Source organism: Tachypleus tridentatus, chromosome 12 (assembly GCF_004210375.1).
Source record: "Tachypleus tridentatus isolate NWPU-2018 chromosome 12, ASM421037v1, whole genome shotgun sequence".
NCBI classification, from domain to species: domain Eukaryota; kingdom Metazoa; phylum Arthropoda; class Merostomata; order Xiphosura; family Limulidae; genus Tachypleus; species Tachypleus tridentatus.
Window position 1 is genome coordinate 58,438,118 of NC_134836.1, and position 17,754 is coordinate 58,455,871.

Genomic DNA, 17,754 nt, shown 5'->3' on the forward strand with positions numbered 1-17,754 from the left:
TACTTTACTTATTTATTACATGTTCAGTACTTTACTTATTTATTACATGTTCAGTACTTTACTTATTTATTACATGTTCAGTACTTTACTTATTTTTTACATGTTCAGTACTTTACTTATTTATTACATGTTCAGTACTTTACTTATTTATTACATGTTCAGTACTTTACTTATTTATCACATGTTCAGTACTTTATTTATTTATTACATGTTCAGTACTTTATTTATTTATTACATGTTCAGTACTTTACTTATTTATCACATGTTCAGTACTTTATTTATTTATTACATGTTCAGTACTTTACCTTTATTTATTTATTACATGTTCAGTACTTTACTTATTTATTACATGTTCAGTGCTTATTTTTACTTATTTATTACATGTTCAGTTCTTTACTTATTTATTACATGTTCAGTACTTTACTTATTTATTACATGTTCAGTACTTTATTTATTTATTACATGTTCAGTACATGTTTTACTTATTTATTACATGTTCAGTGCTTTACTTATTTATTACAGTGTTCTTAGTACATGTTTACTTTACTTTTATTACATGTTCACTTACTTTACTTTTTATTTATTTATTATTACATGTTCAGTGCTTTACTTATTTATTACATGTTCAGTGCTTTATTTATTTATTACATGTTCAGTGCTTTACTTATTTATTACATGTTCAGTACTTTACAGTTACTTTTTATTACATGTTCAGTACTTTACTTATTTATTACATGTTCAGTGCTTTACTTATTTATCACATGTTCAGTGCTTTATTTATTTATCACATGTTCAGTGCTTTATTTATTTATTACATGTTCAGTGCTTTACTTATTTATTACATGTTCAGTGCTTTACTTATTTATTACATGTTCAGTAATTTTACTTATTTATTACATGTTCAGTGCTTTACTTATTTATTACATGTTCAGTACTTTACTTATTTTTTACATGTTCAGTACTTTATTTATTTATCACATGTTCAGTACTTTATTTATTTATTACATGTTCAGTACTTTACTTATTTATTACATGTTCAGTACTTTACTTATTTATTACATGTTCAGTTCTTTACTTATTTATTACATGTTCAGTATTTTTACTTATTTTTTACATGTTCAGTGCTTTATTTATTTATTACATGTTCAGTGCTTATTTATTTTACTTATTTATTACATGTTCAGTTCTTTACTTATTTATTACATGTTCAGTTCTTTACTTATTTATTACATGTTCAGTACTTTACTTATTTATTACATGTTCAGTACTTTATTTATTTATTACATGTTCAGTACTTTACTTATTTTTTACATGTTCAGTACTTTACTTATTTATTACATGTTCAGTACTTTACTTATTTATTACATGTTCAGTACTTTACTTATTTATTACATGTTCAGTACTTTACTTATTTATTACATGTTCAGTACTTTACTTATTTATTACATGTTCAGTACTTTACTTATTTATTACATGTTCAGTGCTTTATTTATTTATTACATGTTCAGTTATTTTTACTTATTTATTACATGTTTATTTATTACATGTTCAGTACTTTACTTATTTATTACATGTTCAGTACTTTACTTATTTATTACATGTTCAGTACTTTACTTATTTATTACATGTTCAGTACTTTATTTATTTATTACATGTTCAGTACTTTATTTATTTATTACATGTTCAGTGCTTTACTTATTTATTACATGTTCAGTAATTTTACTTTACTTATTTTTTATGTTCAGTACTTTACTTATTTTTTACGTGTTCAGTACTTTACTTATTTTTTACATGTTCAGTACTTTATTTATTTATCACATGTTCAGTACTTTATTTATTTATCACATGTTCAGTACTTTATTTATTTATTACATGTTCAGTACTTTACTTATTTATTACATGTTCAGTACTTTACTTATTTATTACATGTTCAGTACTTTACTTATTTTTTACATGTTCAGTACTTTACTTATTTATTACATGTTCAGTACTTTACTTATTTATTACATGTTCAGTACTTTACTTATTTTTTACATGTTCAGTACTTTACTTATTTATTACATGTTCAGTACTTTACTTATTTATTACATGTTCAGTACTTTACTTTCATATTTACTTTTTCTGATGTTACTTGAAATTCTTCAAAAATGTTCTAAACCCACCTTTTTCGATTTTCAAACAATATATATTGAGTTTGGATAAATGAGTTGACTTACTAAGTTTGACAACAGAATAAAAATTCCATTCTCCACCCTGTTAACAAGTGCTGAATCTACTACTTAAATGCTTAGTTCCAATCTTTAGCCGTGCCCAAGTTAACTGAAGAGGTATAATACGCCCTACAGCTGAGTTACTCCAAATGAATCGAAACAAAAATTTAAATAAACGTCAAACGTTTTCCTTCTACCATATATTAACAACGATGACGTCATCAAACCCATCATAAATAGTCTTCAGTTAAGATGTTCAGATGAGTCATCAGACCCACCATAAATAGTCCTCAGTTAAGAAGATGTTGAATATAACTATCTATTGTTTAGTTTAGAAGCTTCCTACTGAAGAACCGTATACCTTGGGTTAAAAGCAAAAAACACTAACAAAAACAAGCACGTGCTTTGTAACCATATTATGGAAATAAGATGGATTTCAGTATCTAACAATGTATTCTCTTCATTAACTCGTACATGAACCTCCATTTAGAAAAAAAAAATGTGATCCGTAATCTAATATTAAATGATCTGATTACTACCCGAGTCAGTTAATTTATACGTTATTATTCATTTACAGAAGACTCGAATTAAGTTTAGTGCTGTGATTGTCCGATGCAAATTATGCTAATGAACCTAAGCACATTTTGTGTATACTTCTTTGTAAAACGGTTTATTTCTTTTCTCCAAAGAAAACCCTATATAGGTTCACAACCCTATATACGTTCACAAATCCTGTAAATAATAATGTATTAACTTTCAGTAAAAGAAAGAATCATTGAAGTATTTATTATTCATGAAACTGGGTTTCGTAGAATTTACTGAAGGTTTAGTTAAATTTATTACAGACTGTAACGTATGGGATATCAACATAAATAAATGATTACAGCTGTTGTGACCTCACCAAAAATTAAAGCTTTTGTAAAGCAAGCATGTGAATTAATTTCTTTAATAAATATAACAAAAACGTTCAACATCTGATGTCACATTTTTGTTTATATTTTGTATACCTTTCATCTGCCACCCACAAGTTTTTTTTTTTTTTTTTTTTGAATTTCGCACAAAGCTACTCGAGGGCTATCTGTGCTAGCCGTCCCTAATTTAGCAGTGTAAGACTAGAGGGAAGGCAGCTAGTCATCACCACCCACCGCCAACTCTTGGGCTACTCTTTTACCAACGAATAGTGGGTATTGATCGTCACATTATAAAGCCCCCACGGCTGGGAGGGCGAGCATGTTTGGCGCGACCGGGATGCGAACCCGCGGCCCTCAGATTACGAGTCGCACGCCTTAACACGCTTGGCCGTGTCGGGCCACACCACCCACAAGTATTGCACATCAGTGGCACAGAGGGATGTCTCTGGATTTATATTGCTAGAAACCGGATTTCGATACCCAGGGTGGCCAAAACACAGATAGCGCTCCAAAACTTCGCCGGCGATTTCTTTGATACATCTCATAATATTTTGGAGGGCTAGAGTAATAGTTACCAAGATAAAGAAATCAGAATACATTGAATTATAATCCGACTGACGGACGAAATAAAAACTAAATAAGTTCGTTAAGGTAGTTGTCAAGTGACAACACTACTTTTGTTGTAGGTGAAGGGATGTTCCTGGAGCTGAGTTTGTTGTTGTTGTGTTCTTCAACAATACGGATTATTTTCTTATGAATGCTTGAATTCCTTGGTCATAAATTTCATTTAATACTTTTAGATTGTTAAGAAAATTATTAAAAAGTGAGTTTTACATTGTAAAAATCTGAACAGAGATATATGTTAAATTAATAATATTTAAAACAATATTCATATGAACATAACCTTAATAAAGTCACAAATAACTTTATTTCGTCTTAGATAAAAACACGTCTCTTGAAGTGTGTAGTAATTCGTTTACACTGACAAGAATGAAGTGAATTGACATACAAAGAACTTTGAAGATCTTCCATATGAATGATTCACTCAGACTAAAACTACGTGTCAATAGGGCTGTCAATGTTTAGAGAATCAAAGATCTAGAACGAAGTTCCATGTAGCCCGTCTATACGGATGAGAAACCGGTTAATTTAAATGTAATCTAATGAAGTGTGCTCAGAAGATCCAGCTAAACTCACACAATAAACAAGACCTTCTGATTAAGCTTTGTTATTACACGAAGTAAAGTTAATTTCAAACCAATTCTACAATTGAAGTGACTTCACATATAAAACTACCTATGCTGTATATTCTTTAATAGAAAAATACTAGAATACATAACAAATTTATTCTATCGATTTAGATACCAAACGCTTTCTTTTATTATATATTACCTCAAAAACTATGTTTTTGAAAATCTCAACTTTATATTAATTTAGAATATAAAACCTACATCAAACAAATCTCACGTATCTATTGCTTTCATTTCTTTTTATCCACATAAGCTTCATCCGGGTATATGCGCTATAATTATAAGTGTCAAATTAATAATTCGTATGATTTTAATGCTGGCTTAACAAACATACAGTGATAGAGATAAATTAGAATTTGAGTATTTAATTCATAAGTTTCTAATAAATAATTTTAGCGTATCCAAGCAAATTTTAATAATCAGAGGCAAAAAAATGAATCAGAAAATAAGAGTGTAAAACTATTAGATTACGTAACAACCTTCTACTATTTTGTGGGAGAAATTAATAATAATTAACTTCTTTATTGTTTGTTTTTTTTTAATTTTGCGTAAAGCTACACGAGAGCTATCTGCGCTAGCCGTCTCTAATTTAACAGTGTAAGACTAGAGGGAAGGAAGCTAGTCATCACCACCAACCGTCAACTCTTGGGCTACACTTTTACCAACGAATAGTGGGATTGACGTCACATTATAAAGCTCCACAGCTGAAAGGTCGAGCATGTTTGGTATGACGGGGATTCGAACCCGCAATCCTCGGATTATGAGTCGAGTGCCTCAATTACCTGGCCGTGTCGGGTCTAACCTCTTTAACTCAATACTTATAATAATACATTACGATCGACCTTTCGTTCTTTAAAAATAATATTACTAGAATGTATATGTATTTATATATCAAGAAAATCATGTCATAGGATAAAACTGAATCCCCCACACACACTAGCATAGCGGTATGTCTGCGGACTCACACACCGCAAGAAACTGAGTTTCTTTACCAGTGGTGGGCAGAACACAGATAACCCACAGATAATTTGTATTTAATTCAAAACAAACACACTAAACCCTTCTGCCTAAAGTGTGCAAGAATATAACTAAACGATATTAAGTATTGCACTTGTGAACACTGTTAGTTGTACGGTAAGTCACATGTGTGACGTGTAACATTACTCAAATAATCGATTCAATCGCTTTAGATATCAGCAAATTTGTAAATTATCTCTGAGTATCATTACTCAGATATTGTAACTATCTCTCCGAATATCCTTACTCAGATATAGTAACTAACTTTCTGTTACGTCACAACAAATGTTCTTCAGTGAAATCACCCACATATATGTTTAGTGCGAGCACATTGGAGAAATGGACGTCACGACTTCAGTTTACACAATTAACTTAGAGAAATGTAAATAACGCTATGTGACATAAATTATAAACTGTTAACACAAATTTTGTTTCTGGATCATATGTGTTATTTCTTAATTACTTATGTTGTAAAAGTACAAAAAATGGCCATTATTCCCTTCAAACTTTGCTTTTGTGACCTGGATAATGAAATTTAGAAATTAACCTATTTTCTATGTAAAAACACGCAAATTTGTACATTTTCATTTACATAAGGTCTGAATAAAACAACATATGAATCAAGATTTAATTGTATTGATACTAAAGTTACACAAAAATGAACAAAAATGTCTAGAAGTGAGTAGTTTTTCGAGATTTGCGACTGTAATGTAAATCACTTTCACATGCCAGCCCCCAAATATAGTATCTCATCATATTTTTGTTATATGCTCCTTAGTAGCTGCGTTCAAAGTCCAGTATATCTTGGTGGAAGTGCTCGCCTTGACCTCTGAGTATGCTCCCATGTTACCCTTGAATTTATCAAGATGAGCGTCAATGGCACGGACTTTCAGGGACATCCTGCGGCCTACTTTGCCGTAGTTCTTCACCAGAGCCTCAACCAGTTCCATATAATTTTCGGCCTTGTGATTGCCAAAGAAGTCCTTACCACTGCAACAGGGCTGTCCAAGCTTTTTTCCTTCCTACTGAGCTTCTTGGGGAATTCCGTGCTCTCCAAAATTTTCTATATTTGTGGTCCAACGAAGACACCAGCTTTGACCTTTGCCTCAGACAACTTAGGGAAGAAGTCTCGAAGGTACTTGTAGGATGTAGACTCCTTATCAAGATCTGTGACAAACCTTTTCATAAGACCCAATTTTATGTGGAATGGTGGGAAGAACACCTTCTAGAGGTCCACCAGTGGCTCACACTTGACATTGTGCTTCCTCACGGAGAACTTGGTTTGTTTGTGGCCAGTGCTTCCTGTTACATAATACATAATCTTACTATTCAAACAAGCAAAAATTGTCTGTCTTATACCCTTGTGCAAATTAATTGAAACAAGACGGAAAATTACGATTTTTTCAATTTTTTTGCGTTTTATTTCTGAGAATCCAAACATTACTCACAAATAAATGCATGATATGACAGTCTTTATTTTTCAGAAGATTATTAATCCACTTTGGCATCGAGTGCACGAGTTGACTGCAATCTTTACTAATTTTTGGATCGCAGTACCACACCTCAATTATGGCCTCAATTAGCTTATCTTTCGTAGTACAGTCTTTTCCTCGAAATCTTTCTTTACAAATCGCCCAAAGATTTTCAATAGAATTTAAGTCCGGAGAGTTTACAGGCCAGTCCAGCACCTTTATTCGCGTTGTAGTCATAAAATTCTTCACAAGTTTCGATGTGTGGCACGGAGCCAGATCTTGCTGAAAAATGCCAGATCCATCTGGAAATCTCTTTTTCAATTCTGGAACGACTCTCCTCTACAAAACTTCAATGTACTGTAGTCCTCGCATCATACCTTCTACGATATGTAAGCCTCCAACGCCATAGTAGCTGAAAAAGCCCCAAATCATCTTCTTCAAGGGATGTTTACGAACTGATTGATGTGAGATTCTCAAAATTTCTCACCTGGAGATCTGCGAACATGCAGACTTCTTTGACCCTGTACGAAGAAATGAGTCTCGTCACTGAATAACACCTTCCTCCATTGTTCTTGCGTCCAGTTCTTGTATTTCAGACCTCATTGATACCGTTTTTTCTTTATTGAGTTGGTAAGAAGTTTTTTGACTGGTCTCCTTGCACTTCTAACGCTATTTTGAATGACGTAATATTCCTCAAAATTTCGTAATATATTTCAAAAATAGATCGATCGTACTGCAAAACAGAGCTAATGACGCCGTCTGTGTGAACAACTGACTATTAAAGGAAATCAGCGGGTTCAGCGAGCCTACACTGGCCGCCATGCTGAAAATATTGTAAAATGACCATTTGTTTTAATTAATTTGCACAAGGATGTACCTTCTAGAGTTGTTTTTTTTTTGCAGAGCTTGCAGGTAAAATGAGGTGCCCAGGGTTTGTATTGATCCCCGACAAGTATGCTGAAATATACCTTTTGGGCTTCACATATTTTAGCAGATGCTGTCACAGTGTACTTTATCGCTCTTGTCTAGGAAAACTGGCCACATACATAGCAGAATGCGTCTGAAGAAGGCTTGCAGCTTCTTGATGCCATCTCTGATAAAATCAGATAGGTCTATGTATTCACTTAGGCAGCTAAAACTAAACTGAAGTGGTGAATTGTGAGCCCCTGTATATATATTACTATGAAAAGTTCTAGAAAATTCTAAAAGGTTCTTGAAAATTATTGTAAGTTTTAAAACGTTCTATAAAGTTCTTGAAAATTCTTCTAAGTTCGAGAAATTTCTCTATCAGCTACTCAGCACTGAATCTACCTGGAATGTTCTGAAAAATAGGTAAATTTGAAAATTTCATTACCCATGTCACAAAAGCAAAGTTTGAAGAGAAAAATAGATCTTTTCAATTTACTTTAGGCATAAGCAATTGGGAAATAACACTTTCTGTTATTTCCAGGAACAAGAAAAAGTAAAAATTTTGTTACATTGTGTTATTTCCAAATTAAATTACCCTGAGTAAAGGTCTTTAATCACAGGTTAAAATTTAAGTAACAGATAGTTAGATTTCTAATCATGAATTGATATAAATTCAACCTTGTATTCAAATGAATGCAAGGGAAAATATTTTGGAATTACACACAAAATAATAGCATAGCAAATATTTAGCACAACTAACAGCCTAATGTAAGCTTCAGTAACAAAGAACAGTAAACTGGAAACAAATTATCACCACAAATTTCTCTTATAGTAAGATCTCTCTCTTTAAAAATATCTAAAAATACTTAACTGCATAGAATATTTCAAGCAAAATCTACGTTATGCTGCATTCAGAGATAGCAACCATTAATTATTTTAATGGTATTCAAATACCTATTAAATTGCTTTATGCATTACTTCAATCAGAATAGTTACAAATATAAGCCAAATCTGACTCAAATCATTTGTTATACGATTTACCCATTCACGCTATCCACTCTAACACGTTCTTCAAATAGTCACACTTAACTAGAGAAAGTTTTTCTTATCTGAGTTGGAAAAAAGAAACTTCGAAAGGAAACTTAAAAGCAAAAATTTTCCAATAATCAAAGAAACATTAAACTGCCACCAATTGACAGCTGAAGCTTAAAATCATACTATTTTAATAGTATACGACGTTAAAGAAACATTAAACTGCCACCAATTGACAGCTGAAGCTTAAAATCATACTATTTTAATAGTATACGACGTTAAAGAAACATTAAACTGCCACCAATTGACAGCTGAAGCTTAAAATCATACTATTTTAATAGTATACGACGTTAAAGGCCCAGCATGGCCAAGTGGATAAGGCACTTGAATTGTTATCTGGTCGTTGCGGGTTCAAATCCTCGTCAGACCCAACAAGCTCGCTTTTTCAGCCGTGAGATCTTTAGAGTGTGATCGTCAATCCCACCATTCGTTGGTAAAAGAGAAGCCCAAGAGTTGGCGGTGGGTGGTGATTACTAGTTGCCTTCCCTCTAGTCATATATTGCTAAATTAGGGACGGGTAGCACAGAAAGCTCTCATGTAGCTTTAAAAGAAATTCAAAACAAACGGCGTTAGATGGTTTTAATTGATGGAATCGTTTTGTGTTGTAGCTTTGGATGTTTCTTGAAGAGCAGAAGTAAAAGATTTTTGGTAGTATTTATCTTCCTGTTGTAATAGGTTGTGTTTGTAAGGAAGGGTGTAAGTTTGTTAAGCAGTTTGGTGCGTTTCTTGTTGATTATATCAATTTCAAGCTCGTTTCCAGCTCACGTGAATGGTCACATTAATGAAGATGTTGGATTTTTCTTTCGGAGGTTATCGAGATTGATTTTATAATATCTTCTGAGTTCTTAACATGAGAAGATATTTTACCTTTCAATGGTCATATTATATCTACAACACATCTAGTTAAAAGATGGAATCATGAGTTTTTACAGTTAATATGGGAGAGAGAGGGTGCGGTAACATTGTTTGTGAATTTTAGGTAAAACAATGATAGTGCTGTGGTGATTCAGTAATTGTTTCTCTTACCAATTCTTTCTAATGTTACAAGAAAATATCAATAATTTTCTCTCCTGTTTTCGGCTAAGTTACATTTGATATTTTTTTAGTGGTCTTTATCATTCACAGTGGAATATTTGTTTTTGCCTATGACTGCAGTGAAATGTACTTTGTCTTGTGATAGAGTTGTTATGATGTTGTCTTTATGTTTCTAAGCTTTTTACTGATAGGGTGGCATGATAGTGAGACTTACATTTCATGATTTTCTGGACTGTTGAGTTTATTTTCATTCTAAATAATTGTTTTTCTTATTCTCGTAAGCTGTAAATTGTATCTTCTATGATCATAACTACATCCAAGGTGGACATTTTATGCGTTACTGTAAAGTTTAGTACTTAGTACACTGTCCTCGGGCTCTGTTATTGGTCATTTGTTTAAGATTATTATTATTATTTGTTTTGGTGTGTTATAGCGTAGGGTTAGAAAGCTACATGTTTTAGACATCGATGCAGTTTCTGTGTGAATCACTTCAGTACGTGCATGTATGTGCTGGTTTTGAAATAGCTGTTTCAATCTGCACGTTAGCGCCCTCTAGCCAGTTGCTCTACGCCTCATGGTTTGACTAAGATATTTTTACAATACATCCGTAATACGGCCAAACACTACAGATAAGATTCAAGAATTTATGAATCCCTTGTACCGACAGCATTCCAAGATAGAACTTGCAAATCAAATAAAATAAAAATAAATTTACATTTCTTGTCGAGATGGTTACCAGGAGACATGGCTTGTACACTACAGAAATTCACAGAAAAACCCATAGATACGGGTAAGTATCTCGACTGTAAATCAAACCATCCCAGCAGTTTAATGGCTAGCATTTTAGGCTACCTTGTTTACACAGTAAGCAAGATCTATAGTACCCGAGAGGCAAAGAAAAGAAAAAAAAAACGCATCTTTTAAACCCTCAGTAACAATGAATACTTGATAAAGAATAAATTAGAGATAAATCGAACAAAAGATGGCGTACACAGATTCACATTCCTCTTTGTTAAAACCTACATAATATTTTCAGACAACATATAGTTAGAACAGTATTCTGTAGCCTAAAACAATATTATTGTAGTTAGTACAGCGATAAACCACCTAATTATCGAATGGAGAGGAAAAACGTTATTTACCATATCTCAGACTGGGAGATCCTAAGTTGAAATGAAATAACACGAAGATAATATGGCATGCATTACACGTAAAAAAAACAAATGTAACAAAAAAGTATTCTGCGAAACATAAGTACTGTAAAATTCACTGAACGTAGCACAGAAGCTGGTAGAACCTAAACCCCCCATGAAACTATTTTAATAATTAGTTGATTCAAAATAACATTGATGGAAACTAGTCGAAAGAATGCGCACTAGTTTCAATCTCAGAAATACTCTCTGAAAAAAAAACTATATTAGGGCAACTGGAATCCGTCAATGCTTGCTGACTACTGTTGGACACTGCAAATTGATGCACCGGACATTGAATACAAACTAAAATCAGGAGCAAAACACTTTTAATTATGTTGAACTTAACAGCGTATTTAAAACATAAACGCAATTAAATACGTTATTGCCGGTAAACAGTTAACTGTCTATTTCTCAGAGTTCCTATGTGATGAAGCAAAACCAAAACTATATTTGTGCATACCCACCAGGTATCTGTCACAATCAGCAAAAACTTTTCAGGAAGCAAAACTTTTGAAAAAATTGTTGTGCAGTATTATGAATCATCTTTAGTTATATTAAAATAAGTCTACCTTATTAATTACATTTAATCAGACTTTGGTATTTGTATATGCTCGTAACCACGACAACAAATGATATCCGATAAATACCAATCTTTAGGAGTTTAATACTGTTTTATTTGCCCTTTAAACTAATAGTTGGTTAGGTTTAATATAATAGAGTAGAAACCAAAAGAAAGATAGTTTCCAAACATTCAACTGAATCTCTGGCGTTGTTTGGCAACTTTCCACCAAATTCCAAATTCTGGTGGCCCGGCTTGGCCAAGCGTGTTAAGGCGTTCGACTCGTAATCCGAGGGTCGCGGGTTGAAATCCCGGTCGCACCAAACATGCTCGCCCTCCCAACCGTGGGTGCGTTATTATGTGACGGTCAATCCCACTATTCGTTGGTGAAAGAGTAGCCCAAAGTTGGCGGTGGGTGGTGATGACTAGCTGCCTTCCCTCTAGTCTTACACTGATAAATTAGGGACGGCTAGTGCAGATAGCCCTCTAGTAGATTTGCGCGAAATTAAAAAACAAACAAACAAAATTGTGGTTAGCTTTTCTGAACATGCCTAAAAATGTTTTTTTTTTTGTTTCTGCGTGACCTAAACACGTGTCCTTCTTTGCTTTTTCAATTCCGGAACGACTCTCCTCTACAAAACTTTGATGTACTGTAGTCCTCGCATCATACCTTCTACGATATGTAAGCCTCCGACGCCATAGTAGCTGAAAAAGCCCCAAAACATCTTCTTCAAGGGATTTTTTACGAACTGATTGATGTGAGATTCTCAAAATTTCTCACCTGAAGATCTGCGAACTAACAAAACGTTTGTGCAAATTGTTTTTATTATGTTATGTGTCAGAAATGTATTTTTTCGGCTGACATGTTTTAGTCGTTACTTCCATGGTTTACCTTTCTTAAAAGTAGCTCTTTTTTATTTTATCTTTATATATATGTGTGTGTGCTGGTCAGGCTCTGTAAACTAGTTTACTCATTTATCTGTAATCGTTAATTTCCAGCGTGTTAATCAGGGCCCTATTCTGTAAATACCGGAATTAGTTTCCTTGGATACACCGTCAGATATAATGACCTTTGTTCCGTGTTACTTCGTACATTTATAATAATACGTAAAAATCTCCTATGTCTATTTTTTTATCTTTTTACATATAAAACGTTATTTTAGTAAATGTAGAAGTGAAAAGGGTGTTATAAATATACATTCGTTTTGTAAGTTCGATAGACAGAGTGAACTTAAACCACGCATCTTTGATAGCTCCAAACGTTCTTCATAAAAACATGTATGAAAATTTGATTGTCTTTATTCTAAACGTAACGACAGGCTAACTTTGGGCTGCTCTTAACTTCTGGGATTCTTATGACACATCCCAAGCCTGAAAGTGCAGAGCACATATTGGCAACAGTGGGACGTGAACTTAAAATCCACAAATTTACACACCAACCATGTTAACCGATAACCAAATACTTGTCCTACGTCATAAAACAGAGTGACTTGTTAGAACTTTTGCTGTGATGATAAAATACGATCCATTAAGTTCGTCCTTGGAGTACAGAAAACTGATTTAGACCTCTAAACAATTCATTACGACCAATCAAATAATTCCCACTAACTAACTCTTCTGTATAATTTATTTCCACATTCATAACAGAAAAAAGTGTAATTTAAAAATATATTTATCTATGACAGTCGAACGTTGTTTTTTTATATTTAGCTGTGATGATTTAAGTAGAGTGCAAGTTCACTTTGACATCACAAAATATTATTGTATTACTCCGCTAGCTGAAAATAACACTTCGAAAATATGTTTTATCTTTATAGCCAGCTATTATTCTTAAATCAAAACAAAAATTTTACAATCACCGACTGTAACACTGATTTACGAGTTATATACTACACGTTATTTGTCTGAAAAACAAACTGAAATAAATAAATGACCTAACTGTACTGAATAATTTATCCCAACGTTAAGACTAAGACGATCAGACAAAATTCAGTCTTCAGCAGAATGTGTTAAAAGTATATAATACATAGTTGCAAGGCTACCACTTGCAATGGCGTGTTCTTGAGTCGTTTACTGAGTGAATCGACGTTCATTATGGAGATGGAATAGACACAGATCGTTCAAGATATGAAAAAAAACATTTCACGTTTCAACTCGCATCTATATTATGCTTTTGTATTAAAATGTATATATATATATATATAACCACGCTTAGACCGAAATCCCAAACCACACAAAGAACAAGAAAAGCGCTTCTTTAAAATATTCAATATTATTACGTTTGTAAACGAAACAAAATGGCAAATAGTTCTAACTGCACTTCCATAAACACGTGTATATATATATATATATACTCTTCAAAAAAAGAAATGAAAAAGGGATATTTTTGTTATTTTAAAGAGAAATATATGTAATAACGTTACAAGCTCAGAGTATGTGATGTTACGCGTGTTAAGGCACTGATTGTCAGACCAAAATGACAATAAAAGTTGTGCACTTTGAAAACGAAGGAAAACATCGGATTTTTCGCCAAAACGCATTCGTGTCCAATAAATTTGTTTGAGAGATCTGCATGTTCTGCAAATGCAACATGTGCAAAATCCCTATAAAAGTGACGGGTTCTCGGTTTCCATAGCTTAGTGTTAAGCCACCGACACGCAATACAGTTACGCCAAGACTGACTGAAGCAGAACGCAATAACTCCATTGGTCGATTGGAGGCAGGCGAATCTCGATCAGATGTTGCCAGAGCTGTGAATGTCCACCCAAGCACCATCACAAGGCTGTGGAATCGTCACCAACAACATGGATCAACTAGTGACCGTCCACGATCTGGCAGACCTCGTGTGACCACGCCCGCACAAGATCGCTACATCCGGTTACGTCACCTTCGAAATAGGACTACCACTGCGACGTCTACTACCTCAACCATACCAGGGCTGCTTAGAATTTCTGATCAGACCGTACGCAACCGTCGACGAGATTCTTAGGCCCCATGTGTAACCCATCATGGTGAACGTCAACGACGTTTTTCAACATGACAACGCCCGTCCTCACACAGCCCGACTCACCACTGTCTTCTTGAGACACCACAACATCAACGTTCTTCCCTGGCCCTCCAGATCACCAGATTTAAACCCCATCGAACATCTTTGGGACGAGTTGGACCGACGTCTGCGACGGCGACAACCTCAACCGCAAATTCTACTTCAGTTTGCAGCAGTTTTACAGGCTGAGTGGACAGTCATTCCACAGGATGTGATTCGTCATCTCATCACTTCCACGGGCAGGAGATGCCAAGCAGTTATTGATGCTCACGGGGAGCATACTCGTTATTGACGTTGAGTGACGTTAAACTTCAACTAGTGAGCGTGGACTTCGCTTTTGCAGACTTTGGACGTTCAGCAATGAATGTGCAAAGTTTCACACATGTCATACAGAACTACCCGCAATAAACTTGTTAACAATTTGTCTCAAATTTTGCCTTTTGCGTTTCTTTTTTTGAAGAGTATACATATAACCATGGCGAGTTTATCTTCGACTAAGATGCCACTAAGATGTATATACCACTTTAAGGTATATACAGAAATCGAGATGCTATACAGTACAAAAACACTCCATGTAAGTTATTATTGCTCTAATACACTAACACGAAATGAATCAAATTTATTAACTTTAAGCCTTAACCGTTTTCCTTACAACCTGAGGATCGCAAAGCTATTCGAGGGCCATCTGGTGTAGCCGTCTCAAATTTAACAGTCCAAGACTAGTGGGAAGGCAGCTAGTCATCACCACCTACCGTCAGCTCTTGGGCTACTCTTTTACCAACGAATAGTGGGATTGACCGTCACATTATAACGCCCCCACGGCTGAAAGAGCGAGCATGCTTGGTGTAACGAGGATTTGCACCCGCGAACCTCTGATTACGAGTCGAGCGCCCTAGCCACATGACATACTGAACTCAAATATTTCATATGCAACACGCCCCCCAGTGGATAAGCGGTATGTCTGCGGACTTATAACGCTATAATCCGGGTTTTGATACCCGTGGTGGGCAGAGCACAGATAGCCCATTGTGTAGCTTTGTACTTAATTCAAGAAAACAACAAAAAACATATGCAACATTTATTTAGTTAAAGCTTGAAAGTATAACACAATATTTTTATTATTATTTTCAAGGTCTTAAAGTGTTTAGTCATCGTACTATTTTGTGTTTATATTTTAATTGTTTGTTTTTTGAATTTCGGGCAAAGCTACATGAGGGCTGTCTACGCTAACAATCCCTAATTTAGCAGTGTAAGACTAGAGAGAAGGCAAATAATCATCACCACCCACTGCCAACTCTTGGGCTACTCTTTTACTAACGAATAATGCGATTAGAGAGGGCTAGCACAGATAGTCCTCAAGTAGCGTTGTGCGAAATTCAAAACACAAACAAACAAACAATAAACTGTCTATAGTTCAAAGATTATTCAGTCACCATTTTAGTTTATCTTTTGTTTACAGAAGATGATGCAGAATCAGTCGGGCCCGACATGGCCAGATGGTTAAGGCACTCGACTCGTAATGTGAGGGTCGTGGGTTTGAATTCCTGTCTCACGAAATATGCTCGCCCTTCAGCCGTGGGAGCTTTATAATATGACGGTCGATCTTACCATTCGTTGATAAAATAGTAAGTAGCCCAAAAGTTGGCGGTGAGTGGTGATGACTAGCTGCCTACCCTCTAGTCTTACACTGCTAAATTAGGGATGGCTAGTGCAGATACCCTCGTATAGCTTTGTGCAAAATTCAAAACCAAAACAGAATCAGTTAAACTGATACTAGACGATGTAACCAATATTTCCAGTTAAGGAAAGTAATTGTCAGTAATGAGTTGAAGCAACGACATTTTTTTTCTCTCTCGTTATTATACATGCAATATCCAATAAAAAGTGAGAAAACATGGAAGTCGTCTTCGTCAGTGCTGAAACTGAAGAGCTATTTACTTCTGTAAACAACCGCCAGGCGGATGGGTTCAGCAAATGTTCTCAACAAATAATAAGTTTTTTCGTGGCAAATGTTCAGTTCCGACTTTTGTATTGTTATGAAATATTTTGATAGGAATTATTCTGTGTCTTCTAAATATAAAACAGTAGTTTTAACAGCTTTAAGTTGTAGTATCTTCTATAAAAAGAGATTTAAGTATAGAATAATCTTTCGTACAAAAATGAAAACAGTTCGGTATGTGTTACAAAATAAATAATCTGTCATTTAATAATTTTCGTTTCGTTTCATAATAAAATAATAATTTTTAAGAAGAACATATATTATTTTCTATTTTAAAGAACGAGAAAATTAATTATGGTTTTAAAAAACACACCTCACTTTTACTTACGATAAACATTTACGGCAACGAGGTTTCTATTATATATATTTTTGTAACATAACAAACTATGTTTATCCGAGTAGAGGGAACATATTTGTGAAACTTTCTCGATATCTGATAAGAGATAATATTCTCTTGTTCTCTCAGAATAAAATACGTTAACAAAACACCGTGATTTCATCTCATGTGGTACCTTTCCAGATACTTTAATATTATAACAAATGTTATAATTAGGCATAGAATTGTTCAGCCATTTTTTTTGTTACGCGTTACAGTAGCACATGACGTGAGCTATCTCGTGTCTTTCGGGTTATATTTATCAAAGTAATGTCGCCATTACATTTAAAACGTTAACACTCAACTTTATATTTTAATCCTATTATATGCTGTTCATTTGTGGTAAATTATGTATTTTTATTTCTTGTTTATAACTTAAGAACTTGAGATATCTAAGCCTCGAGTTGGCCACCCGGTGGCCGAAAAGGAAAATAGATTTGCAGTACATTTGACAAAGATGAATGTACTTAAGGTTTAAAAATCACGTCATTAATAAAATTCTCTAAACAAATGTATGATTCCTATACCATCACAATTTATTAGTATATACATACATAGTGCTACAAAAATTAATATTAATGTGCAAACGTTTGCAGATTAATATTCTTTTAAAAATATAAAACGTTATTGTTTTCTCATGTATTGTATCCTAACTGTGTTAGGATTAAATTATGGTAATATTCAT